The sequence below is a fragment of the Aptenodytes patagonicus genome, chromosome 5, assembly GCF_965638725.1.
Source record: "Aptenodytes patagonicus chromosome 5, bAptPat1.pri.cur, whole genome shotgun sequence".
NCBI classification, from domain to species: domain Eukaryota; kingdom Metazoa; phylum Chordata; class Aves; order Sphenisciformes; family Spheniscidae; genus Aptenodytes; species Aptenodytes patagonicus.
The window spans coordinates 26,768,257-26,785,193 of NC_134953.1; positions in this window are offsets into that span (position 1 = coordinate 26,768,257).

Here is a 16,937-nt window from a genome sequence, read left to right on the forward strand (position 1 = left end):
ATTGGGGGCAGAAGGGAGAAGGAAATCTGAATTAAAATATGCTGCCTTAAATAGCAAAAGGATCTTAAGCATATGGTTCCATACAGTAAAGAGCTGTTAGAGAAGGTTTTAGGTTCTTAACCCAAATTCCCTGAAGACCTAGAGTTTGGTACCAATCCTTCTCTGGAACAGGAGTCCATTGGGCTGAGGTTAAACAATGCTGAGCGTTTGTACTTCCCACTGACTCTGATGTACTGCCACAATTCCATGTCTCTGAAAATCTAATTATCTGACAGAATCTCTCACCTGTCTGTATTAACAGAATTTCAGGTTTATCCTTTTCAAATCTCATTAGCCTGTAGCTGCTGTTTCCCGTGGTAAAACCAGATCCCACTTGTAAAAGATTTTTTTAATCCTTTTTCCCTTTCCTTATTCCCAGGTAACTCTGCTCTGAATTGCAAAGTATTATTACAAGAATTGCAATTTTCACATACAATACATTCCTACATCTTTAAACTATGAAGTTTATTATTATTACCCCGCAGCATATCATAGATGTGCACAGAGTTTTCTCCTCCTTTCCCATCATAGGATGCCCATCTCCTTGCTAACCAACCAATTTAATACCCGAGTTACTTCAACAGTCAAAGAAAGGCCTGATCCAGCCCCCATTGACATCAGTGGGTGTCTTTAGGTTGATTTCAGGGGAACACCCATGCTGTGAGTCCTTTTATTGACTGCAAGAGAAAATTTTGCTAGAAATTCACCATGTAAAAGATTGCCTTTCCATGTCCACAGTTATATGTCCCCTGGGTTTTCAAAGTTACTGCTCTGCCATTTCCACCTTTCTCACAGCTATTCCAAGACACCCCAGCCTGCCTCAAGCTACCAGGAGCAACAGCTGGTTTCTGTACACCAAGTTAGACTAGACCATGGCTTTTCCTCTGAAAAACCTTAGCAGTTCAGCTTGAAGGAAGAAATGTTTTGTATTATATTACTGTCTCCAACAATAAAAAGAAAGGCCATACTGTGTGTAGATGACAGCCACAGCAGGATCATGGAACATTTTGCAATCATTTATTATGCCTGACAGTGCCTTTGGTATAAAAAAAAGCCATCATTCATGCAGTTTTTGACAATTGCTAATTAAGTCTAGATACTTGCTAAGGGTCCAGCCACAAATCTGGTTGCAGAGCCCAGCAATGTCTCAGTAGGGCACTCCATCATCAGCATTTGGCATGTTGCCTACTGGTAATGAATGAAAAACATGAAGCACAAACAAGAAATAGAGGGTTGGACATGCCATGTAAACTGAAAAGTAATCAAGTTTTTGATCTCTCACTATTCCATCACACTTCATTCTGGAAGGGACCCAGCAAATCTAATGACCTTGCCTAGTGGTTGGACTTTTGGAATAAGTTAGGTATTGAAGAACACTAAAACTTGACTAAAAAGTAGTCTCTCCTTCCTACCTGAAACCTTAAGAAATGGTTTAAAAATTAATAATCAACTTAACAATCAACTTAAAAATTAATAAACAACTTGATAATGTGGCAGAATAAAAGTCTTTCAAGTTCAGCTTTTTTATACCAAAACACAGCCCAAAACTTACTATCATATCAAATATCAACTTAGCAGGAAGTAGGGGAATTAATTACTCTAAGAGAAGAATAGGTAGTAGTTATCATATATTGCAAAGAGAATTTTTGCATACAAACCTTAATGTCCTGGAAGCCTGGATATTCTGGGATGATGGGCAAGGTGCACATGCTAATACTGTTTGACTGCCTTTGTTTCATTGTCCTACAAGAGCAACTGCAGTTCCTGGAGAGATGGGATTGTCCCAGCCCAGATGGGTTTTCAGCAAAATGGAGTGGTTTACAGTCTTTTATATAGCAAGTTCTCAGGCACATCATTGAGTCAGGTCCCTCCATTTCAGCACAATTCAGAAGAGTTTGGAAGCAATCTGTATTCCAGAATAATTCTCTCTTCTAGTCTTCCTCTAATGCATAATCTCGTACTAGTGAGCCCCTTGACAATCTGTAACGTTGAGTGCCAGCAGACACAGCAGACAGTCTAACAGCTCTGAGCAGTACAGCTCTTGCTAAACTGGCTTCTTAGAGATCACAGGCAAATGATGCCTTCACTGAGGTCTGGAACCCTCTAACCATTAACGCCGCTTTTATCCTCTGAAAGCTCTTCACAGAAGGTCGGTAAATCCAAACCATGAATGCAAAAAGCTCAGGTGAGGGAGGAATTTGCAGGGATTACAAAGTCTCATACCGTCATCTCAGACAGCCAAATGTGACTGCTGACACGGCAGCAATTAGAGAAGATCAACAGCCCACATGCAGGAGTTGTCATTTGGCTTACATCGGAGCAGGCAGATCACTGCCCTTCTGACTAGGGATCCCTGACAGCAAAACATTAAAGGTGCTTGCTCAGCAAGGCACAAGGCAAGTAAGTCAACACAATTAACCAACAGGTCAAGAAAGACAGTGTAGACACCTGTAACAAAAAATTCCTTCCAAGAAATCCTATGCCACTAGGTTTCCTCAGTGTGGTTGGAGATGGATTACAGCCCTGGAGATCTGAGGAGATCCAAACTGCCTTGCTGTTTGTGTAGCCGTGTCTGGAGAGGGATGCACTGCCTTCAAACAGCCCGGCACCAGTGCAGATTTGGCAAGAGGCCATGGTAAGAGCAAGAATCCTTTCAGCCAAAGCTGTGAAAATGTTCACAGTAAGAAGCAACAGCTGCCCTGAACAGCTTACAACCTAAATACCATAGATGAAGGGCAGTCAGGGAAACAGCTCCACAGTCTTGATTTGAAGATATGTTAGTGGTATCATCTGCTAGAAACAGATAAATGTATGTAGTTGCAATATGTCATGAACTCTGACAGCATGAGGCTCCTTATTGTGACAGCAGATATCTCCTGCCAGTTGGAGGGCAGCACCTCCATCCACTGCCCCACTGTGGCCAGTTTGCATGTAGAGCATTGGCACTGAGGGATGAACTGCCTCTTCTCCAGGACATGCCATCGAGTGATTACTGTGCTCACTGGTGCTTGTGGAAGGTAGACAGAGGGGATTTACAACCCTCTCAACCTCCAGGGCTTCTAGCTTATTCAAGGTATCCATAAATATTTGCACACTCTGAATATGTGCATGCAAATATTTGTGGATGTCCTGGATAAGCTAGAAATCCACATCCACCCAGGGTATCCATAAATATTTACGTACACGTATTCAGAGCACTGACTGCGAGCTGTAATGAGCTTTGGCTCTTATCCATGAGACCATCAGCTGGATTCAGGTTACTGCTTTAGACTATCATCTGGCAGATGGCGGCTTGGCAGGCTCAGGGCAGAACCCTCAATAGCAAACACCCACCACGCTGTCGGACAAAAGCAGGTCAGGCATAAGTAAAGAACTCATGTAAACAGTTACATCCAGCCCTTCCCTATCCAAATGCAAAGATGCGACACCACTTTTTACCAGTTTGGCTCTGGCATTCTTTATTTGAGGGTAAAACAATTCTCAGGCAGATAGCAAAGCTCTCAGTATGAGTGACCATTCCAGCCACACCCACACCAGTGTATCAGGATCAGGGTCTGCGTCCATAGCTCCGTGTGAGCCACCCACAAATTCAAATATGAGGCTGATGGTAACAATTTGCATGTAGAGATATCACGATGCTCACCAAGTAATAGAACTATGAGTCATCCCTGATGCAGCCCTGATTATCTGTATTGTTGTTGTATACATAATGGTACCTTAATATGTAAGTACAATGTGGCCTTGCTAGTAGTACCTGAGAGAAACTAACAAAGCATTAACAGGCTTCTTGGCACCAAATTTCCTCCTAAAAGACTTTCCTGGTCCAATTTAGCAGAAACATTTATTTATTTATTTACTACTCCTCCTTCCCAGATCTTTCAGATATTCTCTGCGCCAAAGTTGTCTTTGGGATATATTCCAGGCAAACCTGGACCAATAAGTCACTGCGGACAGGCAGGAGGTGGGTCTTGTCTTAAGTCTTCAGGCCAAGTCACTACCTCCAGGTCTAAATTGCTTCAGCCATGCAGAGACAAGTAGTGTGCAGTCTGACTGGTGGCAGAATCTGCCTTACCTTGTAAAGAGAAGAGGGAGAGAAAAACACAGCAGCAGCAGGAGTCGAACTAATTTCACTGGCGACAGAGAGCTTTATTATTTCACAGATCAAGGTATTCATGGTACCACCCACAGTTGTCATCTGATTCAGAGAAATAAGAACTGTGCAAAATAGCTGCCATTGACACAGTTGCTTTAGGAGATGGGATGTATTGTGAGTGCAGAGGCTTTCCAGGGGACCTGCAAATGTACCATTATTATTGACACGGCAAAGAGTTCCCTCTTTCCATTCAAACCTGCAGCCTGAAAAACCTCTCATTATCAAAATTCATTCCCTCTTCTCCCCTGAAAGCATTTGCCTGGTTGAAGTGAGACACCAGCAGCTTTTAATCTGTAATTGCTCATCGTGCTTAATGAGTAAGTGAGTGCTACATACAATGTGTGACTTGCATGAAGCTTTAAAAAAGTCCCACGTTTCCGTTTTAATGGGAGGTTCTGATTCTACTCCCACAGTCTAAAATCGGAGCTCATGGAGTCTGTTCTTTTATAATCCCGTGTTCCTTCTTGTACCATATCATTACTGCATACAGTGGGGCCAAGGTAATTCTGTCTTCGGCAAAGCTCTCTATCCTGTTTAACATGAAACTTTACATTATCCTTTGATCCTCTGGTGAAAAGAAACATGACTTTCAGCAGTACGTAGGCTTCATTAGTTACCCACCTTATATCCTAACCTTTACACTCTTTTAAAAAGGTCTTTTTTTAAAAATTGAGAGTCACATTATTATACCATTCCTCATGTCAGATAAGCCAGCATTGTTTATAGCAGTTTGCATGACCAGCTTGTGGTCACGAATCTCAGTTCTTCTGCCTTAGGAGTAAACCACTCAAAAGAAAAATAATGCAAGGAACTATTTAAGTTTCTGTAAGCCCTACTATTGCTAAACATTTGCATTTTCTCTGCTATCCCTTCAACAAATAAGAACTGGTCTATTTTTATATCTAACCTTCAAGTATTGTAAGTTAGGTGAATGATTGATAACATTCCCAATTAATTATAAATTGCAAAACAGAAATGTTTAATTTTTCAAAGTACCACTGAATGACATAGATGCTAATAAAAGTCCAAATCCAAAATTGGATGTGGGGTCCAAAACCAAGTAATAAATACATGGTGTCACACTCTTTATATAAATTATTAAATTCCTTGCAGCAAAAAGAAAAGCTATGCTCGTTTAATGATAATTTGTATCACATGTAATGTGATTAATATTTCCTAGTTAAAGATATCTAACCTGTGTTATAAAAGTATGGATTCATTCCCATAGTATCTGCTTCATGAAGCTACAACACTTTGAAGGTTACATAGTTTTATGCAACAAACATGAAGAACTTCCTTTCCTACCATCTACACTAGGGGAACTTCTGTGACTGTAATCTGCTGACTTCTTACTGAAGTCAAGACATGTTACATCCCTTCATCCACATAACCAGTCATTTTGTCACAGTAGGTACTTGGGTTGGTCAAATGTGGTTTGCCTTCTCTTAATGGTCAGAGTCCTAAATCTGCTGCTCACTCTGGGTTCCTCTGGGTCTTAACTCCATCACCCCATAGTCACTGCAGCCAAGTTGTCATCTGCGACCACATCTGCCACTAAGTTGAGACTAATTTTTACTTGTATTTACTTGTATAATGCTGTTACTAATATTTCAGTACCACTGGCTTTCCCCCCATGCTTCACCCTTGGTTTGTCTCTGCACAGCATGGCTGTTGCCATACTCTTCAACCTGCCATTCCCAACATGGGCTGCTTTGTCTGACAAAAATCCCAAATGCATTGAATACATTTTGTGATGGTTTAATTCATTTTTTTAGAGCTAACCACAATGAAGGGGCATTTGCTGTTGTTCATTTTTAAATGAAACCAGAGGTTTCCATCTAATTCCTTCACTCCAGGAGCTGCAGCTTTAAAAGCTGCTACAACCTGCATCAAAATCCAGAAAGATGCTCTCGTGTAAGACTGTGAGCATAAGCAAACTCACAAAGAGAGCAAAGTGAATTGCACAGCAAATCCCTTCTTCCTTGCTGTTAAAGGGATGTCACTGCTACAGTACACTGTCCTGTACTATAAACATGCCAGAGTCTGCCTGAGGACCAGCAACAGTCCTGCTGCAACAGCCCACGGCTCAGCAAAACCTCTCTGAGCTGCCATGTAAGCTGGTAGTTAGTGCCTACAGAACAGGCTGGTGCTTCCCTACAGCCATTGATCTTGCACCAAGAGCACTTCAGTATTGCGTGATGTAAAGCCTTTAAATTATAAAGAGTTTTTGTTAAACTGTGAAAAGTGCTGGTTTGTAGCACTTCAGAACGGAGACAGGGAAGGTAGTCCCAAATCCTCGGTAAGCCACAGCTAAGTGGGATCGCAGGGGAGCCAAGTAGTGCTGAAGCTCCTGTGACAACCTAGGGGCCTGAAGCAATGCCAAGAGGTGGGAAAGACCTCACCAAGAGCTGAGCACACCAACTCCATTACCTTCTGACCAAGGAGACGAACAGGCTTTACTAGTAACTACGGGAGCAAAGTATGTCATGAAAAGAGAAGAAATGAGCTGTTTCTTGCCCAGAGATGAGTGGTTGGGAGTGGGAGCAGAAGTAGAATTGCAAAAGGTTGAGTCAAAAGTTTTGGCTTCTGAGGTTACTCAGTTCCTCATTTAGAAAAGACTTTGGTCTAGCCCTAAAAAGAAGCCTGGGCTGTATCACTGCCTCTGCATCCGGACTTCCCCCCAAATCTGGATGGTATGACTTTGTGTCTATTGCAAGTATGTCCCCTCCACTTGCAAAAAAAAGCAGTGTCTGTGGGGGTGTGAATCTATACACCATTTTACTTCACAATCAAATCCCTGATCTCACTCGCACTCTTTTGACCTCAGACCAAGTTTCATGCATCTCTCTTCCTTTCGTAGATGGCTAATACTCTTAAAGGAAGAAACAGATGGCACCCGTTTGCAGATGTCAAATGCTTGCCTCACGTGGCATGTTTACTATTGGATTTTCACCAGACTCCTGGCCCAGATAGAGAGATTTTTGTCATAATCACCAGCTTTAAACCTGAAACAAACATTCACTGACTAGGCTGAGCCACAATTACATATATATCTCTCAGTGCTTCTGATTCTTTTTTAAATTGACTCTAGATTGGAGTACAGAAAAGGGATTAGGGATGCTTAGAGTTCAGGAAGTAGAGTATTAGAAGTGGATGTTAAATAACAGATGGAAAAAGAATAAAAAATGTAACTCCTGCACTCCTAGGAGGGGAAATGCAATCTAAGAGCAGAGCTACGAGAGGAGAAGACCCACATTTCTCAGTACATGTGAAGATGACTTGGGACGGGTATTTGTGATGAATACTCTGATTTACACTCTGCTATCCTTCTGCACAAACTTTCCCATGTGAGCATTTCAAGTGGAGCAGACAGGTGTGACCCTTTGTGTCATGGAATAAAGCAGCTGTGAAGCTGTGAGGTTTGCCACTGTGTTCCCCAGAACAAAGCTCTCAGGGCTTTTCTTTCTTTGATTCTTTTCCTGTTTTTGAATACAGGTTTCTAGGCTTCCTGGCTGGGTGACTGAAAGCACAGGGAAAGTGCTGATCCCTCTGGGACAGCAGTGTTCAGCATGGGATGTCCTTGTCTCTGCTTGCAACTGGTCTGTGTTAAGAACAAATTCACCTGAACCTGTTGACAGTTTTGTAGCACATTTACAACATTGCACATCTTCAAGAAAAGCACTCCATAAAGTATAAAAGCAGCCTCCTCCCTCTATGAGGGATTAATTCTGGAAACTAAAGGTGGACACTTAATGACAGCACTGACACTGCCAGGTGTTTCAGACGCATTAAGCTAATGTGCTTATTCCACAAGCCCAAAGTGCCTCATCTACCCATATTCATCCCATGGCAACTTCTAAAGCACAAGGAGGCATTAGCAAATCTACAGCTGAGCAAAATCCAGGGCAGAGGAAAGATAGAGCAAAAGTCATATTAAAAGTCATAAACAAGGTGACTGCTCATCACCAGATACAGATCTGGTCAGATCTGCTCCACCAGATACATTCATTTTGTCTGTGTTCGGTACCTGAACTGTGTTGAGCTACAAACTGTGTGCAGATTAACCATGCTGAAGCACAGTGTCAGTAAGGGACCTTCCCACACTCATTTGGGTACCTCAACAGGCTCAGGACTACTGTATTCTGTCCTTCTGCCCTCACCAGGTGTTGCTTTTTGGTAGCAAATTGAGTTACAAAAGCATGAGAGCAATGAAGAGTTGACAGGTTTATCAGCTGCACCAAGTGATATCAGCAATACAGAGCCAAAGGAGAGGGGAAGGTATACCTGCTGGGATCCCTGCATCTTCCACTGTGGTAATTTCTCCTCTTTTTGGAAAGTACATAATAACCCCCAAAACACAGGTGATTTCTTGTCTCACTTGCTCACAGGTGGTCTGATTCCCTGTCTGCTTTTTCTCTCAGTGGTATCTACTTGATTTTTCCTGACTCTTGCATGCTGCACTTGGTAACTAGTCTAGATATGAACACATCACCTTCCTCCCATCAGTTCTGTTCCCATTGACTTCTCCTCCATCTTCCCTGCACGCTCTGCCCTCTATTTCCTCTCTCCTCACACAGAGACAAACAAACTGGCCTCCCCACCTTGTTTTCTGCTGTTCTCACAACCACTCTGTCTAGTACATCTTTGCCACAGTTGGCCAAGACACCTGTAGAAATGGTGGCAAACAAAGAAGTTGACAGTACATGAACTCAGCTTTAACTCTCCACCTCAGCATGGCTGTCTGTGGAAATTGCTTGTACAAAGAGGAAAGCAAAGAGAGGTAAGTATGGATGCATATCACATCAGTGATAACAGGTCGATATTCTAACAAGTGATGCCCTTTGCCCCCGTGCAGTGAGTGCCTGATATTCTGATCATCTGCGCTTTCTGGAAACAGCTCTGTTTGCAACTCTCTCTCTTCAGATAGAAGCTAACACAGGGCAATCTCCAGTATCAGGGCAGTATTTGCAAGTCAGTGAAAAGCCCATCCATGATGTCAAGTTCTATCAGTGCTACCAAAAATATCACAGGCAGAGAATGAGAGTCAAGAGCAAGATCAGAAAACCCAGGTTGCTTTCCCTAGGACTGCTCCCTTGGTGGCCAGAAAAAATGTCATTGCTGGGACAATGTTCCTGCAACTGCTTCCTGCTGGAGAAGGAAGGTATTGGTTATGGTTGCTTTCTCTGTTAGTGGGTGGGAGGACAGTTTCAGAGAAGACCATCAGGACTGTTATCTCTCGTCATTTCCCAGGAGACCCTAAGCCCTCCAGATAATTTTCCACTGAAAGTGGAAGATCCCCTGTGCTAAATCATCTGGGAAAGCAGGAGTGATAAAAAGGCAGTCTGAAGTTAGCAAAGGAGTGTTAAAAATCAGGCAGCTCCTCAAATCCATGTGGGTTCTGTTCTGTTTGAGACCTGTTGAGACTGTATGGATAATACCTGAACACAGGCAAAATCCTCCAGAAATATCCTGTCTTGGTGTACTGCTTTCCCTCCAGCCGTCCCCTGCGCTGCCTTGTCTCTTGCGACCTCAGCTGGCACTGTGGGATCCTTCTACAAGCAACAAGCTTTGAAAGGGGGGCACGAGGAAGGTGGTGTTTCCTACTTCAAGCGGGAAGCAGAGCTCCAGCATGCCTGAGCTATATCCTCTTCCCCTCTGTAATGGATATACCTTTAAATTGTTGTAACCCGTGATTTGAGTTGCATGTTACAGGAATTACTATAGCAGGAACCACCTGAACCAATGGAGGACAAACCTTACAAGAAGCAGTGCAAGTGCAGCAGTGACCCGACCTGAGCTGGCTTTGGTGCCCAGTAACTCCATGCAACACACCACCTCTCCTGTTCCGAGTGACCACCATAACAGATGGAGCCCAAAGTCATGGACTAAATGAACGCAGTGGACATTTGTGGGCATTTTATAAACAATTTACAGGGGTGGTCCATAGACTAGGGGAATGATATCTGTGTATTATATCAAAGGATGGGAAGGGGGGTGGTGGGTAGTGAGAAGTATTGGATAGTGTGGGACCTGAGCATGACATATATGGTATGGAATAAGGGGTGCAGAATGTGCTGGTTTTGGCTGGGGTAGAGTTAATTTTCTTCATAGTAGCTAGTATGGGGCTATGTTTTGGATTTGTGCTGAAAACAGTGTTGATAACACAGGGATGTTTTAGTTACTGCTGAGCAGTGCTTACACAGAGTCAAGGCCTCTTCTGCTTCTCACCCCACCCCACCAGCGGTAGGCTGGGGGTGCACAAAAAGCTGGGAGGGGACACAGCCGGGACAGCTGACCCCAACTGGCTAAAGGGATATTCCATACCATATGACGTCATGCTCAGTATATAAACTGGGGGAAGAAGAAGGAAGGGGGGGATGTTGGGAGTGATGGCGTTTGTCTTCCCAAGTAACCGTTACACGTGATGGAGCCCTGCTTTCGTGGGGATGGCTGAACACCTGCCTGCCAATGGGAAGTGGTGAATGACTTCCCTGTTTTGCTTTGCTTGTGTGCATGGCTTTTGCTTTACCTATTAAACTGTCTTTATCGCAACCCACAAGTTTTCTCACTTTTACTCTTCCGATTCTCTCCACCATCCCACCGGGGGGGAGTGAGCGCATGGCTGTGTGGTACTTAGTTGCTGGCTGGTATTAAACCATGACACCCTCACGAGAAGCCTCTGTGGACCCTCCACTGTCCAGGTCAGCCAGAGCAGAAGCTCTGCCTACAAACTCACAGGGCTAAAAGCACTTTCAGACATCATCTCCTGACACCCAGCACTAAGCAAGCCATTCCCCCGTAACTGACAAAGAGTGCTCTGAGCAGCCCTGTGCAGGCAGGCAAGGATGTAGTACCCCACTTGGTGTTTACGTGTTGGGGGAAATCGGTCCAGATCCAACAGCTCAGGAGAGGCAGGGCTGCCACAGCTCTGTGCCCCCAGGTCCATCTGGGAGCAAGGTTGAGTGTGTATTCCCAGTGGGCAGACATACACAGAACACACGTACACACCACACATACACATATATACATATAAAAATACATAAATGGCTGGCCATACAGATCCCCAGACCCCATGGTCTCTCTGCAGCGGCTGGGACTCCCCTCGTCCCTCCGACAGCCAGCTTCTCCTATGGGCTCACCCTTAGAGACTCACACATACCCCTGGCTCAAAGGCAACTTCACCCACTTGCCAGCTTGATCTGCACTAGAACTCACTTGCCCACTCAGGCTCGCTCCAGCTGCTGGCTCCACAGACACATGGGCTCCCATGACCCCTGGTCCCACTCCAGTTGCTGGCACTTACATCCACTCACTCTGTTCTCGCCCATTGCTGCCACCACAGACACACAGGACCTCCAACCAGTGCTGACTGGGCTCACGGCATGGCCAGTGTACCAACAAGAAAACTATTTAGATAAGACCAGCACTTTTTATCCCCTTATCCCTCTATTTTCCCACACTTGTTTCTCCCCAAAATGACCTACATCCCCTCCATTTCCCCACCTTTGGTTCCTCCCCTGGACATCCCATAAAGTAACTCCCCTCAGTCCAAAAGATGCTCTGGCACTGACTCATCCCGATGGATTTCACGCCCGGGCAATGCGGCCGACAGCTCTCCCGGGACAGACCTGAGGGGCCCAGGACAAGGCGTCCCTTCCGTCGAGCCCTTACCTTGGCTTCCCTGCCTGCCATTCTGCCCCCGTGCTCCTCTGGCCTTGCGGAGATGGACCTTTGACGTGCTGGCGGCTCCCGGGAGGGGCAGGGGCAGGGTACGATGTGGACTCGCCCCGCGTTGTCCCTTTGCGCTCCTTTGCGGGTGTGCAATAAAAAAATCACATACGCCTGTGATTCCACCTCAGACTGTCCCGGAGCAACACACAGCAACCCATAAACCCCAAATTCCCGCCTCCCCCAAGCAGGCAAAGCGCTGCCTGCAGGCTCGGAGCCGGCGGAGCACGGAGCTGCCGCTGCCCGCCCGCTGCTCGCAGGCGGCGCCAGGGCGCCCCCTGCCGGCCGCGCCGAGTGGGGAAGGGGCGCGGGGGGGCGGGGGTCCCTGGGGCAGCGGGGGGAGGACGGTTGTTTTGTTTGTTACGGCTCCTGCCGTGTGCCCCCCCCCCCCCCCCCCGAGCTCAAAGGAAGCAGAGCTGAGACTCCAAAGAGGTTCCCAGCTCCGCGTGAGGGCGAGCGTTAACGCCTCCCGGCGCAGAGGAGGAGGTGTCACAGGAAGGCGATGGCGGGATATCAAAAATTATGGTGGGTTTTTTTTCTTTTTTCCATTGATTATCAGTCAATGTCACCCTCCTGCCATGATTCTGGCTGAGATTTGAGCACCGTTCTCTTACAAATGAGTTTTCCGAGATGTGAAATACAAAAGATGGCCATACGGCAGAACCAACCTTCCATCCTGCAGCAGGGCAAGGAGGGCATTTAGCAAATCCCTCCCTGGCTCCAGCTACAATTCCAGGTACTGTTTAAGCCTCTGAAAATCCCAGCATTAATGTAATGGTGGAGACTGTACCTCTGGCTTCTGTCAACTCGAACAGGCATCTAAGACAGGTCCCCAAAATGCAAATCTATTAATGGTGTTAATTTAGTGAAACCTGCAGCAGATGCAAAAGGTGCCACCTGATTAAATCACTTTTAAATTACTGCTGTTATCTGTAGAAATAAATGGGATTTCAGCCTTGGTGGAACATGAATTTGGAAAGCATACTTAGCAAATTTAGCCGTGGCAATGCCAACCTGTGGCATGTCTAGACTCCCATAAATGATTTGCTGCAAGGTATAGCCAAATGTACTTTTGCCGTAGCTCCATCTATATCAGTACAGCTACAACAGGAATAGACTGAAACCTTAGTTTCTAGTCTCATTGGCGAAAAATAAAACAAAACAAAAAAAAAACCCACAAGCAAAAGCTTCTCTTTGTTTTTAAAGCAGCTCTCTTCTCAAGGCAACAGTCACTTTACCAGCCCCAAGTGCCTGCCCAATCCTCATTGCCACAATTCCCGAGAAGCTCACCAGCACAAGCGATGACTCACACGCTTTCTGCAAAGCCTCCTGCGTTGTTGCAGCTCTGACCAGTATCTTCCACTCCGTAAGACAGTGTTCCTCTTGTGCTGTGATGGGAAGCTGGAGGTCGACCAGAGTCCCGTTTAACAGTGCCTCTGTTTGAGAGGAGCAGGCTCAGACAGCAGCTCCGCTGGGCACCCTCCCTCCCTCGCAGTGCTTTTTCTCAGGGTTGACCGAGGTTCAGCACTGCCCAGCTTGAACCAAATGTATTTGATGAGCTAAGGGAGCCGGACAAGCAACTGTAGTATGTGGGGGCATCCTTTATATTTGAGTGTGATGTGACCCACCTGTCCTTTAACTTCTTATAGATCTCTGAAGACAAGGACTGTTTTGTAAAAGGAAGTTTTCTATATAGCTTCTATGTATTGCCAAATAGAAAAAATGGTCATACCCTCGTAAAGGGTATTGCAACTTTCTCCTACATGTCCTTGTTCATGCTCCACGTTGCCATGTGACTGTTCTGCAAGCCTGGGGATCGTTAGCAAAATCCCCACTGCCAGCTACCACAGAGGTGCATGAATGCACCAGAACTGTGTAATACATCTAAGTGTCAGAAAAAAAAGTATCATGGAACATGTTATGGAACAGGTTACATCTTACAACAAGTTAACATACTTTTCAATGGAAAATAGTGATGCTCACATTACTGTGAGCCATGATTTTCCTTTTTTTGAAAAGCTCAGTAACAATTACTTCTTTTTCCCATCATTGCATTTTTCCTGTGATGAAAAATGATTTTTATAGGGTATCTAGGAGGGCTTGTGATCCATCAGCCCTCCAGAGGTACAACCAGCGCTACACGCTGTATTTATAAGCTTTGAAGGGGGAAAAAAGTAATAATCTCAGTGTGGGTTATGCCTATGCAAAATTGGAGGGGTGAAGGAGTAGGGTGAAGACCATAGAGAGTGAAGAGAGGGTGGGTGTGAGGACTGCACATCCTCTTGGAAGTGGGTGCTTCATTCTGCTGTAGTCCAGATGCTCATAATCTCCCAACCTGGTGAAGCAAGATGGGCCTTGAAGCAAGATGCTGCTTAATATGAGATTGCTGCCACATAAGTAAAATTAAAGTTGGCAGGATATACCCACGTCATGCTTTTGGAGACCTTAGTTCCCAGCTGAACTCATCCATAGGCAAATTAAGAAACTGCAGTGAAGTGAATGATGGTTTTCACAGTGTAGCTACAGCTACCCTGCTCTAACAGTCTTGGTCCCACTTCAGTCATTCCATACGGGACCAAAACCAAAATTAATCTGAATGCAGACTAATGCCCATTTTCTTCATTTACATCACTTTGGTCACTGCTTTGGCTATCTCAATTTTATTTAGCAGATCATGAAGGCCTTTTTGCATACAGACTGATTCCCCCCCCCTTTTCCTATCCAGTTTGAGAGCTTTGCTGGGACACCAGTTATGTACACAAGGACAGCTGAACCTTAACAGCGTAACCTTGAACACAGCTACTCGTGGCAGCACTCAGCTATGTGGCTTTCCCTTTCTGCCCACCCCCACCCCACCCTGCTGCAGGTCTGTCGCATCCGTGGGCATCCTTCTTTGAAAATGCTGAGCCCTGAAAAAACTCATCACTTCCAAGTTCTGTTTTTCTAGCTTGTAGCCTCTCTTCTGAGGTGTGGGGGGGAAATGAAGGAAGAAAATAAAGACTGATTCAGGTTTTGGCAGCTCTCCTCTCACAGAAGAACATTCCACACTTGCACATGAAAGGGATTTTTTAGCCAACCAGAGCAAAGAGTCAAAATAACAAACACAAACAATTACAAAAAAATTGCCACACTCAGTAGTTTTTCTGACTGCTGGTAGTGGCTTAGTGAGAGGTTGGTTCATTGCCTAATCTTGAGCTCAGAAAAAGACAGATCATCTTTAAGTTTACAGTGCTATTGGCCCAACTACAGAGGATAAGATTTCCCTTAAGTCTTTGCCCAAGGCCTAATGATGACTCCAAGAATAACAAATTGCCATGAGGCTGGAAATTTTGGTTCAGAGAGATTTTGTTCATGTTCCGTAAATGATACACAAATATTCATCCGAGTGGATGGAAAACGCTTAACAGCTACATAACGCAGTGAAAGAGACCAATCCTGAGATGGAAATAATTTACTTAATTCTTTGCAGCACTGCTGTCACTTCCAGCCATCTGTTAGCTGGGACGTCGCTGATAATCTATTAAGCAGCTTGGGAGATTAAACCGTCTGAAAGCAGAGATCACAAAGAGTTCACTTATTTCTCTGCAGTAGAAAAGGAAGTGGGTGGGGGAAAGGGATGAAAGGATGAAACACACAGCTCGTACTCTTCTGGCTTCAGGATGAAAGCTTTGCTCTAAAAAAACCCTGGTAATTTCATACTTCCTTAACAAGAAATGGTGTCAAAGATGTGGAGTGAGCAGCAGCCGGAGGCATTCTGTGAGCCCGATTATCTTCATTACATGGTAGCTGGTAATTTTAATCCAAGAGTCTTCTCTAGGCCTGTGGATTTGCCAAGTAGCCTGGTCGGGATGTTGAGAATCCTGTTTTTTAATAGTGGCTAACAGAACAGTGCAAGAAAAGCAGCAGAAATAGATTTCCCATTCATTTTGGGAGTGACTTGCTCCTGCAGGAAACACCAAAACTCTGCCCCTGCGATTTGGTCATGTACTGAGGTACTCGGTCTCAGTGATAGCCGTAGCAGGGCTGCCTTTTGTCCTTCAGTTTTTGGGGTTTCATATCATTCGGTATCTCTTTGCAGACTAAAAGAGGGGCATCAAGCTTGTCCTCTACACTCTTTGCTGTCAGGCCCGTCTCTGTAGCATTTCAGGTATGCAAAAAGGACATTTTTATGTTGTGTGTACTGTGGCTGTGAAAGAATGTCTAAACCTAGCATTCAAACCATGGAAAAATTATGAAGTCAGTAAATACAGAACAGGAACTGAGAAAAATTTACGTTAGGCTCTTCTTCTGGACTGTAGCTTGAAAAAGAACCTGAAAGGTTTTAACTTGCCTCCAAGTTAGTATAGTTTTTGTAACACTGGGAGAGCTTTAGTGCTGCAATTGTTAGCATAACTTGTTCAAATATTTCAAGTTCCCACCTCGTCTTATTAATGACATGGAAAAACACTTGAAGTCTATCTAATCAAATGCTCACAAGCAGTCATATCCCACGGGCAGCTGAGATAGGCCTGACGAAAATGGAAACCACATCTGTTGACGCTGATACAACTTTAGCTCTGCTCATGCCAGCTGAACTGTACGCTGGCACGTCATTCTGTTGAAGCCCCACTGACCACCACGATTTCCCCTGGGCTGAGGGGTCCGGCCAGGCGGAACAGCTCGCAGACAAACCTGGGATTCCTTTGGGAAAATTCACACTGAGGGGTTGCTGCAGCCATGCTCTGGTAGGGAAACAAACAGCCAGATGCTGCTGGAAATTTATATTGCAAAGCAAACGAAAAGCCCCCATGCATGCATCACCCAGTGTCAGGACAGCCCATTGATGGCAATTTCGGTGTTTGCCTGAGACATGAAACAGTGGGTAACGCTCCCCCTTCTCTGTCCCTACCCGTGCAGTACTGCTTTTCTCAGCCAACCTTTTTTTTTTGCTTTGCACATTTGTGTGTAAAGTGAAACAAGCTTTACAAGGCCAGAGAGTAACAGGGGAATGCAGACAGGCAATGTGTTTGACTTTTAG